The sequence below is a fragment of the Canis lupus genome, chromosome 2 (assembly GCF_011100685.1).
Source record: "Canis lupus familiaris isolate Mischka breed German Shepherd chromosome 2, alternate assembly UU_Cfam_GSD_1.0, whole genome shotgun sequence".
Classification (NCBI taxonomy): domain Eukaryota; kingdom Metazoa; phylum Chordata; class Mammalia; order Carnivora; family Canidae; genus Canis; species Canis lupus.
The window spans coordinates 7929126-7943483 of record NC_049223.1 but is presented as its reverse complement, the minus strand read 5'-3'; the positions used below and the strand labels follow the sequence as shown (position 1 = coordinate 7943483).

General features: G+C 46.5%; 1 long non-coding RNA gene across 1 annotated transcript; it reads left to right on the top strand.

Moving 5' to 3' along the window:
- Positions 1-1542: 1542 nt before the first annotated feature.
- LOC119870099 lies at positions 1543-13256 on the top strand. The gene is made up of 3 exons (XR_005355175.1): positions 1543-1658; positions 2236-2375; positions 8118-13256. It is a non-coding gene; the product is annotated as an endogenous retrovirus group K member 9 Pol protein-like (long non-coding RNA).
- Positions 13257-14358: the final 1102 nt, after the last annotated feature.

Here is a 14358-nt window from a genome sequence, read left to right as displayed (position 1 = left end):
TGATACTTCCATTTTTAACTTTCAAGGAACTTCCATACTGTTTTTTCATAGTGGCTGTACCAATTTACATTCCATCCACAGTGCACAAGCGTTCCTTTTTCTCTTCATCCTTCCCAACACTTGTCTTTTTGATACCAGCTATTCTGTCTGGTGTGAGGTGATATATCATTTTGGTTTTGATTTGCATTTCCCTGATGATTAAGTGATGTTGAGCATCTTTTCATGTGTCTGATGGCCATCTTTGTGTCTTCTTTGGAAAAAGGTCTATTTAGGTAGTCTGCCCATTTTAAATTGAATTATTTATTTTTTGGTGTTGAGTTGTGTGAGTTCTTTATGTATTTTGGATATTAACCCTTTGTTGGATATAATTTGCAAATATCTTCTCCCATTCAATAGGCTTTTGTTGAAATGTATGATTTCTGTAGAAAATACTTAAATTATCAAAATTGCTATAAGAAGATCTTTTTTAAAAAAAGTTTATTTTTTAAAAGTAATCTCCACACCCAACATGGGGCTCAAACTTACAACTCTTAGATCAAGAGTTGCATGCTGGGATGCCTGGGTGGCTTCTATGTATATGGCATATGAATTATTGGAGGTTTGAGGGAATTCACTCATGAAACTCTCCAGGTCCAGAGTTATTTTTGAGAGGCAACTCTGAATAATTTCTAAAGCTTTCTCTATGCATATTAGTCTACTCAGATATTAGCATCTTCTCGGGGTGCCTGGCTGGCTCAGTCAGTAGAGCATGCAACTCTTTTTTTAAAAAGATTATATGTATTTATTCATGAGAGACAATGAGACAGAGACACAGGCAGAGGGAGAAGCAGGCCCCATGCAAGGAGCCCGATGTGGGACTCGATCCCGGATGCCGGGATAATTCCCTGAGCCGAAGGCAGATGCCCAACCGCTGAGCCACCCAGGTGTCCCTATAAACCAATTTTACCTAAGAAAATAGATGTGGGAATATTAAACAAGTTACTAACAAAATGAATTTAATAGGATATTAAAAGAATAAAAATTAGCTTTCAGTTTCAGTTTGATCAGTATGAAAAACTAGATTCTTTGAAGGTCCCTCCAATCCACAACAGAACAGAACCTGTCTGTGTGGAGGCCGAGAAAAATCAAGGCCATTCCACCTCAAGTTCAGCGTTAGCACAAGTACAGCCATCCCAGGCCCCTGGGAGTAAGAGCTGAACTTTACCTTACTTCATTTACAGGAAGAAAACAGCTTACAGCTTAACGTCCTAGAAAGCCCCATATTAGAATAAGAACAGAGCCCAAGCCAAGGGCAAGAAGCCCCTTCTATTATTAGAATTATTATTATTATTCTATTAGAATAAGAACAGAGCTCAATACCCTTGAAAGCCCCATATCAAAATGTAAACAGAACTTGAGAAATTCCTCCACCCCTTCTGGAGGTCCCCTAGACCAGCCTATAAAATACTAAACTGAAACCCACCTCGGGGTCCAAGTCCCTGCTCTGCTGTGTAGGGTATACTTGGACCCAAGCTCGAGCTTGTAAATAAACCCTCGTGTGCTTGCATCGGTTTGGCTCCGCGGTGGTTTCTCGGATTTGCAATCTTGGGCACAACATTTGGGGGCTCGTCTGGGATCCGAGAGCCCTCCAGGACCCCATCCGGAGGGTTTCACGCGCGGTGAGTGCGCTCAACTTTTTCCACCATTTGCGCTCATATTCTCTGAGAGCTCTACTTGTAGGAATTCCAATCTGTATTGGGTTGGCATTGGCTTAGGCGGACGTGCTGGCGGGCCGTCAACTGGGGGTCTTGAGGAGATGTCCCTTGCCCCCACTGGGAGGACAGGGTCCTCATCTGTAAGGAGGACGGAGGTCCTCATGTAAGGAGGGCTGGCTGCCAGCCCTCTGGGTTGCTTTTTGTTTTGTCTCCGTGACCACACTGGAACATTTGTCTGTTACTGTGTTCTTGTTACCTGTTTGTGTGCTGGTCTGTGTTACTGTGTTCTTTTTGACTGTGTTATTTGTTAACTGTCATAACTGTCTGTGCCTTGGTGTGGACGGGGGACATAATGGGGCAAATGCAAACCACACCCTTGTCTCTTATGCCCTCCCACTTCTTGGATGTTAGGGAAAGAGCTCGTATTCTGAGCATAGACATACGGAGAGAGAGATTCCAAATTTATTGCATATCAGAATGGCCAACCTTTGACATGGGATGGCCCCAAGAAGGAACTTTTTACCTACCTATTATCTTACAGGTTAAGGCTGTGATCTTCAGGGACAAACCGGACGGCCACCATGACCAGGTGCCCTACATCCTGGTCTGGCAGGACATGATTGAGAATTCCCCTCCTTGGGTAAAACCATTTTTGCTCCCCAAAGCGCACAACGGCTAAAGGTAAGGAGAGACTGGGTCCACCGCCAGACACTAGGGGCAGGTCTCCAGGCTGCCGCGTGCAAGCCTACCAATCTGGCCGAGGTATGGTTATGTAAGACAGGGTAAGGACGAGAGTCCAGCAGCCTTCTTAGAGGGAATACTAGGAGAGAAGAGCTTGCAGGACTTATAGTAGCAGAAAGAGTCAATAATAATAAAGTCCGGAAGAGGAACAAACCAAAGTAAGTGACTGGCAGACCCGAAACCTGGCCAGGATCCTGCTGGCCACAACCATGGATGACCCACAGGAAAGACGGAGGCACCTCAAGAAGCTGGCTTCAGGGACAGGTAAGGAGGATGACCCTGGTCCCTGTCGGGAGCGCCCTAAGCTGAACAAAACCCAATGTGCTTATTGCAAAGAAGAGGGCCATTGGGTGAAAGACTGTCTTAACAAGAGACCTAAGGCCCCTGCCAAGATCTTGGAGATGGAGGACCTGGACAACTAGGGGAGTCGGGGTTCGGCACCCCTCCCTGAGCCCAGGGTAAGTCTCAGAGTGGAGGGGCAACCTGTTGAATTCCTAGTGGACACTGGGGCACAACATTCATTTTTTATTACAACCCCAAGGGAAATTGGCAAACGACTTCATGGGTGCAAGGGGCCATGGGCACCAAACAGTACTCATGGACTACCCAGGGAACTGTGGATCTCAGCATGGGCCGGGTATCCCACTCCTTCATGGTCATCCCTGAGTGTCCCTACCCATTGTTAGGTTGGGATTTGCTCACCAAGATGGGGGCACAAATTTGTTTCTACCCCGAAGGGGCAAAAATCCTAAACAAGGAGGGGCACCCTATTCAGGTGCTTGTCCTGAGTTTAGAAGATGAATATCGTCTCTATTGTCTCCACCAAACACCCTCAGCTCCAATGACTGACATTGACCGTTGGCTGCAGGAATTCCCCAAGCATGGGCAGAAAACTGGGCCGGCACCGACCGGCCATATACATAGAACTAAAGCCGGGGGCAGACGCTGTCAGGGTCCGCCAATACCCCATGCCTCTCATAGTACGTAGGGGAATCACACCCCGCGTACGGCTACTACTGGACTCAGGCATATTGAGGCCTTGCCAATCGGCATGGAACACTCCCTTGCTGCTGGTTCGGAAACCACACTCTAACGATTACAGGACAGTCCAGGACTTAAGGGAAGTCAACCGGCGAGTAGAGGATATGCACCCTACGGTCCTAAACCCATACACCCTCCTCTATTTAAAAGATGCCTTTTTCAGCCTGCCTTTAGCACCCAAGAGCCAAGACCTCTTCACCTTTGAATGGATGGACCCTGAGAAAGGCATCAGTGGCCAGCTCACCTGGACTCGACTACCACAAGGATTCAAAAACTCACTGACCATCTTCAATGAGGCCTTACACGAAGACTTGGGTGAGTTCTATTCCGAGCACCCTCATTTGATATCCTGTTGGTGGCGGAGGACCAGGACGCATGCTTGCGAAGCACCAGGGACTTGCTACAAACCATAGTGGCTCTAGGATACTGGGCCTCAGCTATAAAAGCCCAGATCTGCAGAGCAGAGGTGAGCTAACCTTGGGTACAAATTAAAGGATGGACAAAGATGGTTGATGGATGCATGGAAGGAAACCGTCTTAAGGATCCCACAGCCACAAACTGTCCGCCGGGATGGACAGAGGCCTTTCCCACCAAACATGCAGCACAGACCGTGACCAAGAAACTGCTGAAAGACATCTTACCGAGGTATGGCTTTCCTGTTAAGACTGGATCAGAAAACGGCCCAGGATTCGTCTCTAAGGTAACACGGTGAGTGGCACTAGTACTTGGGGCAGATTGGAAATTACATTGTGCATATCCCAGAGCTCAGGACAGGTAGAGGGGATGAATAGAACATTAAAGGAGACCTTAACTAAATTAGCCCTGAAGACTGGCGGGGACTGGGTGACTCTCCTCCCCTTTGCCCTATATAGGGTGAGGAACTCCCCATATAAGATGGGACTGAAAAAAAAAAAAAAAGATGGGACTGACTCCCTACAAGGCCATGTTCGGTATTTCTCCACCTATTATCCCCAACTTAGCAGCAGGTCTCCAAGGTGAACAGCCTCTGGCATGTTGGAATGTGAAGAAGGGTTCCATGTGAACAGCAGTTGAACATGGGTCAGTCAGTCCTGAGAGATGGGCGAGCGCCATTCTGAAGGGACGGGCGGTGGCCTCCGTTGCCCTCAGCCGATCGGAAGGGAGTCGGGTTCAGATCCCCGAATCCGGAGTGGTGGAGATGGGCGCCTAGGCGTCCAGTGCGGTAACGCAACCGATCCTGGAGAAGCTGGCAGGAGCCCCGGGGAGAGTTCTCTTTCCTTTGTGAAGGGCAGGGCGCCCTGGAATGGGCTCGCCCCGAGAGAGGGCCCGTGCCTTGGAAGCGTCACGGTTCCGGCGGCGTCCGGTGAGCTCTCGCTGGCCCTTGAGAATCCGGGGGACAGGGTGTAAATCTCGCGCCGGGCGGTACCCATATCCAAACCTGAGGTGCTTGCTGAGTTTGATCACCAACTTCTTTTCTCCCTCCAAATGTCACAATGAACTCATAAGCAGGTGTGGCCTAAACTGAGGGCCCTCTACGAGACTGGGCCACCCCCCGGGTCCCCATTGATACCGGCCAGGTGACTGGGTGTACGCACGGAGATACCAACACCAGACACTTCAACCTCACTGGAAGGGACCCTACATCGTGATCCTGACCACTCCCACCGCTCTCAAGGTCGACGGGATTACTCCCTGGGTCCACTACACCCACGTCCGGCCAGCTGATCCACAGGCTGTTCTCAAGGACTTTGTTCCAGAATGGAAAAGCCAACCGGACAAGGACAATCCCCTAAAGCTAAGACTGTGCCGTTCTCACTTACCCCACTAATGTTGCTTCCCCGTTAGCCATTTAAAAATGTGCACCCAATTCAGCCTTGCTTTTAAAGTCTTTTAAGGGTTAAAAAGATGGGAGCATCTTAACTGCAGAGAGGCTTTTGCAGGCAAGGGGGGGGTGCGGTTATGTGTTGCCCCAAATGAGGAATGTTGCTTCTTTACTGACCACTCAGGAATAGTCCGGGAATCTATGGCAAAAGTCAGAAAAGGTTTGGCTAGACGTAAACGGGAGCAAGAACAGCAACAAGGTTGGTTTGAATCATGATTTAATCATTCCCACTGGCTCACTCTGAGACCAGCCTGGACCCATGATTGGGTCCTTCCTTAGGTTCCTCTGAGAGGGGGAAATGTGGAGGCCAAGAAAAATCAAGGCCATTCCACCTCAAGTTTAGCGTTAACACGAGTACAGCCATCCCAGGCCCCTGGGAATAAGAGCTGAACTTTACCTTACTTCACATACAGGAAGAAAACAGCTTACAGCTTAACAACCTAGAAAGCCCCATATTAGAATAAGAACAGAGCCCAAACCAAGGGCAAGAAGCCCCTATTAGAATAAAAACAGAGCTCAATGCACTTGAAAGCCCCATATCAAAATGTAAACAGAACTTGAGAAATTCCTCCACCCCTTCTGGAGATCCCCTAGACCAGCCTATAAAAAACTAAGCTCAAACCCACCTCGGGGTCCAAGTCCCTGCTCCGCTGTGTAGGGTATACTTGGACCCAAGCTCGAGCTTGTAAATAAACCCTCGTGTGTTTGCATCGGTGTTGGGTTCCTTGGTGGTTTCTCGGATTCGCAATCTTGGGCACAACACCTGAAATATACTGATTGCTAACGTACAAGACATAATAGAAATCTCCAAGACACGTTGGAGGTGGTGAGAGCAGGACTCTAATAGGAAGTGAGGGCCCTAAGCATTCACAGGTGCAGGGAATGGTTAAGCCAACATCACTTGTCCATTCAAGTATTTATTTAAGAAATATTTTAAGGGGTACTTGCTGTTTGCTGGGCTGTTTTCTAGAAACACATACTATAAAGTTTATGTGGAAGGAGTGTTCTTTATGAACAGTGAGACCAGTATGGCTGAAGAGGAGTGAGGAAAATAATAATATACAATGACCTCTCTGCTTTTTCCAATATGATGAATTAAATGGAGATATATTGAGGACACCAAAATTTGGAAAAATAATAGAATCATAGAATGAAAATGAGAATAATAATTAGAATTAGAAATTGCAATGAAGCCAAGGAAGCAGGGCTACTTATTGTAGGGAGAGCTCCTTGCTCTTCTCCAATTTTCTCCTTAGTTTGTGTGTAGTCCCTCTGAAGCATGTCTTCCTTCAGGTTGATCAAAGAGTCTGAGTGGTTGGGTTGGCTGTAATTGCATTTAGGAAAGGAAAGGGGCACCTGGGGGGGCTCAGTGTCGAGCATCTGCCTTTGGCTCAGGTCATGATTTCGGGGTCTTGGGATCCAGCCCCACGTTGGGCTCCCTGCTCAGTAGGGAGCCTGCTTCTCCCTCTTCCCCTTCCCCTGTTGGTGCTCTCTCTCTCATTCTCTCTCAAGTAAAGATAGAATTGGAAAAAAAAGGAAGGAATGGAGCAAATGTCACATCACCACCAGCACATACATCCTGTCCTGACCCATGAAGCTTAAAAACCAAGTTGAAAAACATGCCCAGGTAGGCACTCACACACGTACAAAGGTGGAAACCTCCGTCTGAAGGCTGGTTGATGACTCCAAAGGTATTCTTGGTGTACTTACAGGTATGTTGGACACACCATTAGTCTCGGGGGTTTTAGAGACCTGTTCCTTATAGATTTGTTGAACTATATTGGACATCTGAAATTCATCTAACACTATATATTAACCATACTGAGATTAAAAAAAGAAAAAAAGCACAAGGACGTTTCTCAAAAGTTATCAGTCATGGCTTGATCCTGTCCTGGCATAAGCTGTAAACAGCATTATCCATCCTCCCTGATGCATGAGTGATTTGAACACATCACATTACCAGTGACCTTCTGAGTCCCAGTCTACCGACCCCCTGGCATTATAAGGTGGCCTGCGAGATGCCACTGGGCTTGACAACTCCACGAAAAGGCCATTTTCTCAAGACACCGTCAGGTGAGGAATTCTTCAAAGACTCAGTAGTCCACAGGCTTGCTTTCTACATATGTCCAACCTCCTCTCCTCATACTTTCCGAACTTCCTCCCATCTTAGAACCCGCTAAATGAGAGTTCCCCGAATCTAGCTCTAGGGAGCAAGAGGGGGGATGGCCAGCTTCTCACATGCTCTGAAAAGTGGGGGCGGGGGGCATCCCTCGGGGCTGCGTCCCGGCCTGTGTGAGGGAGGAAAGTTTGTAACTGTGAAGTTATTCAAGACAAGGTCCTGGGGTGTTGGAACAGGATATGCTGAAGTCTGACTCTTTATCCTCCTCCCAGAGAGTTCTGAACAAAAGAATAATTCCTGTTTCATTCAGATGCCGATTATCAGGGAGGGGCAGTAAGAGATGAGGGTGGAGGGAACATTCTTGGTAATCTGAGTATTTGGCTGATTGGTAACTGTTTACAGCTTGTTTCTTTCTAGTGCGTACCCCTTGAAATCATTTTCTTTGTAAATGTTAAAAGCCATATGGAAAAAAAAAAACAACCTTGATTACTCTTCATTGTATTTCAATCAGCAGCATGTCAGCCTCTGAATAAACTATAATTCCTTCGTGTCTGTTGAGGAGAACATTTAGACCACATTTAAAAAAAAAAATACCTTGGTAGGGGTCTCAGGAACAATTAGCAATTAAAATAATCTATTTTCTACACTTCTGTATCAACAGGCCGCTTGATTGAAGTCAGCGTCTCAGGCACAGCTTTGCTCTGGAGCCTCATCCTCCCCAATTCCGAGCTGCTGGAATCACTGGAAGTGTCTTAAGTATTCCCAAATTTATAAATGAGTCATTAATTTTGGAATCGAACTTGATGCCTTTTCCAGAGAATATGCTTCCAGGGGTCACCAGTACTCCCCTCAAATCTCCACTGCGAGGGACTAAAGAAGATGCCTGGCCAGGGCAGAAGCCACCAGAAGACCTGCTGCACCTGTGCCCTCCCCTACCCGCCTTCCCCCCCAGCCACGGCCTGCGCTTTGCCTAAAGATGCTACTCTGCTGGGGTTATTTCCAGAGCAACAGATGCCCAGCACCATGAAAAGTGCTTTTCTACAGATAAAAGAGAATGAAAAGTTACTGGGTCCAACAGCAGAGAGACTAAACTGAATCCCAGAAAGACTGAACTAGTTGGTGACCGCCCTGGCATGCAAGGTTCCTGAACCTTCATACCAGTTTCTCTCTCCTCCCCTGGGTGGTCTTTATGGGTGGGAATTGGGTTAGGCGGTTTCTGTCTTGGAAAAGCAAGGTGTTAACTTTGCACAGCAGTTCGGGTGTGATCCTGATTTCAGGCAGAGGAATAGACTTGAGGACTTCTCAAGGCCATGGTCTGGCCCAAGAGTCTGAGAACTCCAGAAAATGGGGCAGGGTCCATACAAGTGGGTGGCCATCCCACACCGCCTCATACCCCACCCTCCACAACCTGCCCGGAGACCAGACACGGAAGCTTACAGGAGCTGGGCCAGAACTTGTATGAGGTGGGAAAGGCACCACCTCACTGCTCAGGAGGCACCCATGCTGACACCTCTACCGGCAGCTGAGGCTGAGATTCTGCAGCCCAAGTGCCTCTGTTGCCTCGCCCTTGTCCCCGCAAGTACTCCAACAGGGGTAGGAACAGGGGACAAAAATGGCAAGGGGCAGAGATTGATATTGAGAAGAGTCAGCAAGACAAGGTGCAGCAGAGAAGGAACATCCCCAACAGGAACCCAGCCATTGCACCTGGGCCCGAGTCTGAGTCAGAAATGAAAGGGAGGGTCCCCTTGTAGAGCCACTTGGGTGACTCGGTGACAGTTTCCACCGTGCCTAAGACGTTCACCATTCCTAGAGCCTAGGCCAAGCTGTCTTTTCAGGGTCAGAACAATGACTGCAAGGGCAGAACCACTCCCTGGAGCCTCTTCCCTGGGGTCAAGAACCCTTGAGCCATCTAGAAGCAGGCAGGACTGGACAGCCTGAGAGTCCCCAAGTGCCAGGACATGTCGGGATATGGTTATACCATAACCCTCTACAAAATGTCTTCAGTGGGTGGGTGAGGCCTAGACTAAACGAAGTTCAGCGACACTTCCAGAATGTCTGAGCTAAGCATCGCAGTGCTTTGCCATGAACAGCAAGCCCCCAGAGCCCAGGGACGCCCCCCTTCCCCCCCAGCCATCACCGATCAGTATGCACTTAACAAAAGTGGCTCAGGCTCATTCTAAAACAAACAGGCTGATAGTTTATGAGGCAGAATAACCAAATTGATGAAAATGATAGTAAAAAAGCACTAAACAGTAAAAAAAAATCCACCTTTTATAAGCCCTTTTCACTTCTATGATGTTTTTAAAATGTAGGAGTGCTTGCATGAGAATTGTAATATTTATGAGTCCTAGGACTATTTCATGAATTCATGTAATTTTTTAGAAAATTGTTTCCAAAGTGGGGCATTTTTTCATTGCAATCAGTATGCTTCCTCTGTTTGCTTAACAATGCTTTCTGTGAATTTAAAATTTCCTCTTTGGTGCTAAGTAAATCTCTGAAAGAATGTTGATCAAAAATTAATCTTTCATATCACTAGTATTTTTATCATTGTGTATACACTCCAGGACTGTTTGTGTTGAAATGTATCTTCTTCAAGTAATATTGTCCACTGTCTCCATTACTTTGCTTTTTTAGATTGATACATATTAATTTTCAGTGAGGAATTCCTGCTTTACTGTTATAAAGAAGAGACAGCTAATTGTGTGCTGTGCCTGCCAGCGAGAAGAGAGGTCAAGCCCACGGGAGGAGATGTCTTGGGCTCAGCCAACGCTGGTGGTGTAACTCCTGTTCTTGTACCTGCCTTCATTGTTCTTTGATGCACACCAGAGTATTTGCTTTATAAGCAGAGGACCCTCAGGCTCCCTCAGCTTTCCTTCTGGCCCCTGGACAGGGTGTCAACCATCCGAGGAAGGAGCCCTTTTTGTGAACATCTCTATACACTCCAGACAAGGATCTGAAGCCAGAAGCCAACTGAGCTCTTCAGGAGATACTTAGGGAGAGTGGCACGAGGACAGGGGCAGAGGGAGGGAGATGGGATAGCATGGTGCTGGCGCAGCCGTGTTCCCAGTCTCTACGGATGTCCTAGCCCTGTGCTGCTACCTCCAGGGACAGTGGCCTGGTGTGGTCAGTACTGATGTTCTCAGAGCAGCCAGCGTCTACCCAGCAGGGATGCATCAAGTTTGTCACCAGGGACCCTCACACCAGCAGGAGTTGCACAGCTGGGCAGAGAGGGGCCAGCAACCAGCTCTGGTGACTGCGGCTAACAGACTGGTTAGTGTTGCCTTCAAGGGCCCCTTTGGAGACTCCTCCAAATAACGGGAGACATAAGGATTGCTATGTTTAGGGAACCTTAAGTTATTGTAATCTGGGCATTAAAAATGAATGGGGGGCACCCGGGTGGTTAAGGGTCCCACTCTTGGTTTCAACTAAGATCATGATCTTAGGGTCATGAGATAGAGCCCCTCACCCTCTGTGCCCCCCCCTTAAAAAAAATGAATAGGACTTCAAAAAAAAAAAAATGAATAGGACTTCATGTTGTCACCACAGGCTAGTGAAACCTGGGTATACCCAATGTACCTATAATGATTGTAATGCTAAATTAAAAAGAAGGTTATCCAAACAAAACTTTTCTTCCCTCTTTATTCTAATTTTTATAGTAAAAAACTGACATTAAAAATTAATTCAATTAAAACCTCACTGAGCTATTTCCTACCTATGAAATCAGCAAAAGCCCAAAAATTTGCTAACATACTCTGTTGGCGAGACTGTGGAGAAACAGGTCTCACAATACAAAATGGCACAACCAGTTTAAGGGCAGCTTGACAGTATCTACCAGAAAACCTTCACCTACCCTTTAACCCAGCAATGTCACTCCTAGGAATTGATCCCAGAGATACATTGGCAAGGCTGCCCAAGGGTAATCACTGCAGTACCGTCAATGGAAGCAAGACTGGAAATGATCCAAATGTTCTTCCATAGGGTGATGGTTGAATAAACTATGCTTGGGCACATAGTGCCCAAAGTGGAGTATTGTCCAGTTATAAAAGAAATGAAGAATATCTCTATATGCTATTCTGGAGAGATCTTTAGGATATATTGCTAAGTGAAAAAAAAGCATAGTAGAGAAAAATCTGGGTGGTATCCTACTATTCATCTAATTAAGAGGGAGATTTCTTCAAATAAGCCTTCCTTTGTAGGTTTGCATTGGAAACTATGATAAACTATTTCACATAATTCTAAAAAAAATTAAATTTAAAAAAAGTAATCCCCAGGGACTCCTAGGTGGCTCAGTCAGTGAAGGATCTGACTCTTGATTTTGGCTCAGGTCATGATCTCAGGATTGCGGGATCGAGCTCCAGGTGGGGCTTTGTACTGGATATGGAGCCTGCCTAAGATTCTCTCCCGGGCACCTGGGGGACTCAGTCAGTTAAGCAGATCGTGATTTGGCTTACGATCACGATCGTGATCGTGAGCAGTTTGGCTCAGATCGTGATTTCAGGGTCCTGGGATAGAGCCCTATAGGGGCTCCCTGCTCAGTGGGGAGTCTGCTTCTTCCTCTCCTTCTGCCCCTTCCCTGCTTGTGCTCTCTCTTGCTATTTCTCTCTCAAATAAATATATACAATCTTTAAAAAGACTCTCTCCTGTCACTCTCCCCACCACCCCCTGCATCCCCACTTGAGTGCAAGCATGCATTTTCTCTCTCTCTTTCAAAAAATAAAATAAATAAAATAAAATAAAATAAAATAAAATAAAATAAAATAAAAAAGCAATCCCCAAATAAGACCAAAGTGAAACAATGCGTCTAACTGTGCATCATGTTAGTGGCATAGCTACACAGAGAGGCACAATTTTAAGTGATTCTAAAACATGATAATTTGTATATCCATAACAGGCTATTTACTCCCTAGGACTAAGAACTGTGCAAAAGAAAAAATTAAACTACTTTCAGTATTATGTTTTGGGCATATGAGTAATTCTGTTGGTGTCATTGGGAACTGGGATCTTCAGTATGGAAGAAAAGAGAAACCCATATAAGATTGATAAGGTTAGGTAAAGACCCTGTGGTTTTCAATTTGAGTTGGAAATACCAGTATATAATCATATTAAACTCATTATGTTTTTATCTTAAAAAGATCATTTCCTAACTCTATCCATGAAGAGGCCTAAAGACGAGCAGCATTCCCATGTCGGTAAGCAGTTCGTGGTCTCTAAATATTTCCCACTGAAAGAACCAGCTGGTTCCTTGAAGAAACAGATGAATCCAGGGGTAGGACAGGAAAGTATAAGAGGAACCTGGAGCATTCCGTCACAACCAGATGGCAAGAGGCTATCAAACACTTAACCAGGATCGTGACAAAAACACTTGAGGTCCAACTTGAGAGGGCCCACATGTTTTAATGATGGGACAATCTGAGGATTATATGATTAGTGTCTACACGAGAGTAAAACAGTTCAAGTGTGTGTAAATCTTGAGTTCCTAATGATAAAAATAAAGCATCCATTGATCCACTTCTGAGGGTATTAGGTAACCAAGTACTTATTTTGAAAAGTACCTGTGTCACCCCAAAATTCATGTGTTGAAACCTGGTGCTCAATGTGATGGTATTTGGAGGTGGGGCCTGGACAATACTTATGTCGTGAGGGTGCGGTAATTGTGTCCTGACTGAGACTGGTGGCCTTCTAAGAGATTCCGGGGAGCTCCCTTCCTGTTTCTGCAAGATGGCGGTCTGCCATCCAAGGATGGGCCTTCCAGACATGGAATCTGCCAGCACCCCCATCTTGGACTTCCTGGTCTCCAGCGCTGTGAGAAATAAATTTCTGTTGTTTATAAACCACCCAGTCTACTGTATTCTGTTGTAGCAGTCCACATGGATTAAGAGAGTGGCAAATAAAAGGAAGGACTCAAGCACTGATCCTGCCTTTCCTATAGGGACTGTATTCGGGGGTCGTCAAATCTTTGATTTTGGAGAGGTTTCTCTTGAGAGAAGTAATCCAGATGATAAATAGATATATCATTCTGCACCACTGTTTTGCAGTCCCTAATGAAAGGATGGATCCAGGTAATCATCATCATCAAAAAAAAAAGAGAAGCAGTTATTTGAAGTAATCTTACCCCAGAATTCCACACTGAATCTGATGACACTCTGACAGCTGACTCTTCATACCCCCTGGTGTCCCTGGGCCAGTCTCCAGAGAAGATGAGCTCCAGTGTAGCTTTCCTGAGGATGAGAAGGGAGGGGAAAAAAAATTATTCCTCTCTCTTTCAGATGGTTACTGAGAATTCACCACCTGTTGGGCAAAGCGCTGAATATTTGATCTATATCATCTCATTTAATGTCTACAACAACCCAAAGGGATAGGTATTGATATTCCCATTTCACAGTCGAGTAAAAGTAGCCAAGTTGAGATTCAAAGACCAGATTGGTCTTTCTGTTTCCCAAATCTGTGTTTTTGGCACAACTTTATATAGAATGTGGACCCTCTGCCTTCATCAAGTTATGTGTCATGGATCTAACATCCCAGGCCCATCTTCTGCTGCAGATCCTAGCAGCAAAACTGCTGCCCCAGGAGAAATGGCCAAGCCACCCTGCAGAGGCAAGAAGCCGCTTTTAGTCAGTGCCAGGTTTGCCCCTGGCTGGGTCATCCGCTGGGCCGGGCCCCATCACCGGGTGCGACTGGACGCCGCACTTCTAGGCCACTTGAAAGATAAAACCCAACCACAGGAAGCAGCAAGAGGAGTTTGGGACATGAACACCAGCCAGCTCATAAAAATGTGCAGGAGGGGGCCCTGAGAGAACACAGCTGCTGTCCCAGCCCACGTGGAACTGGCAGCCACTCGAGCACCGGGCACAAGTCGGTTCTCCCCACGCGCCCCTACAGGCAGCGGAAGGGCTGGCCCTCCT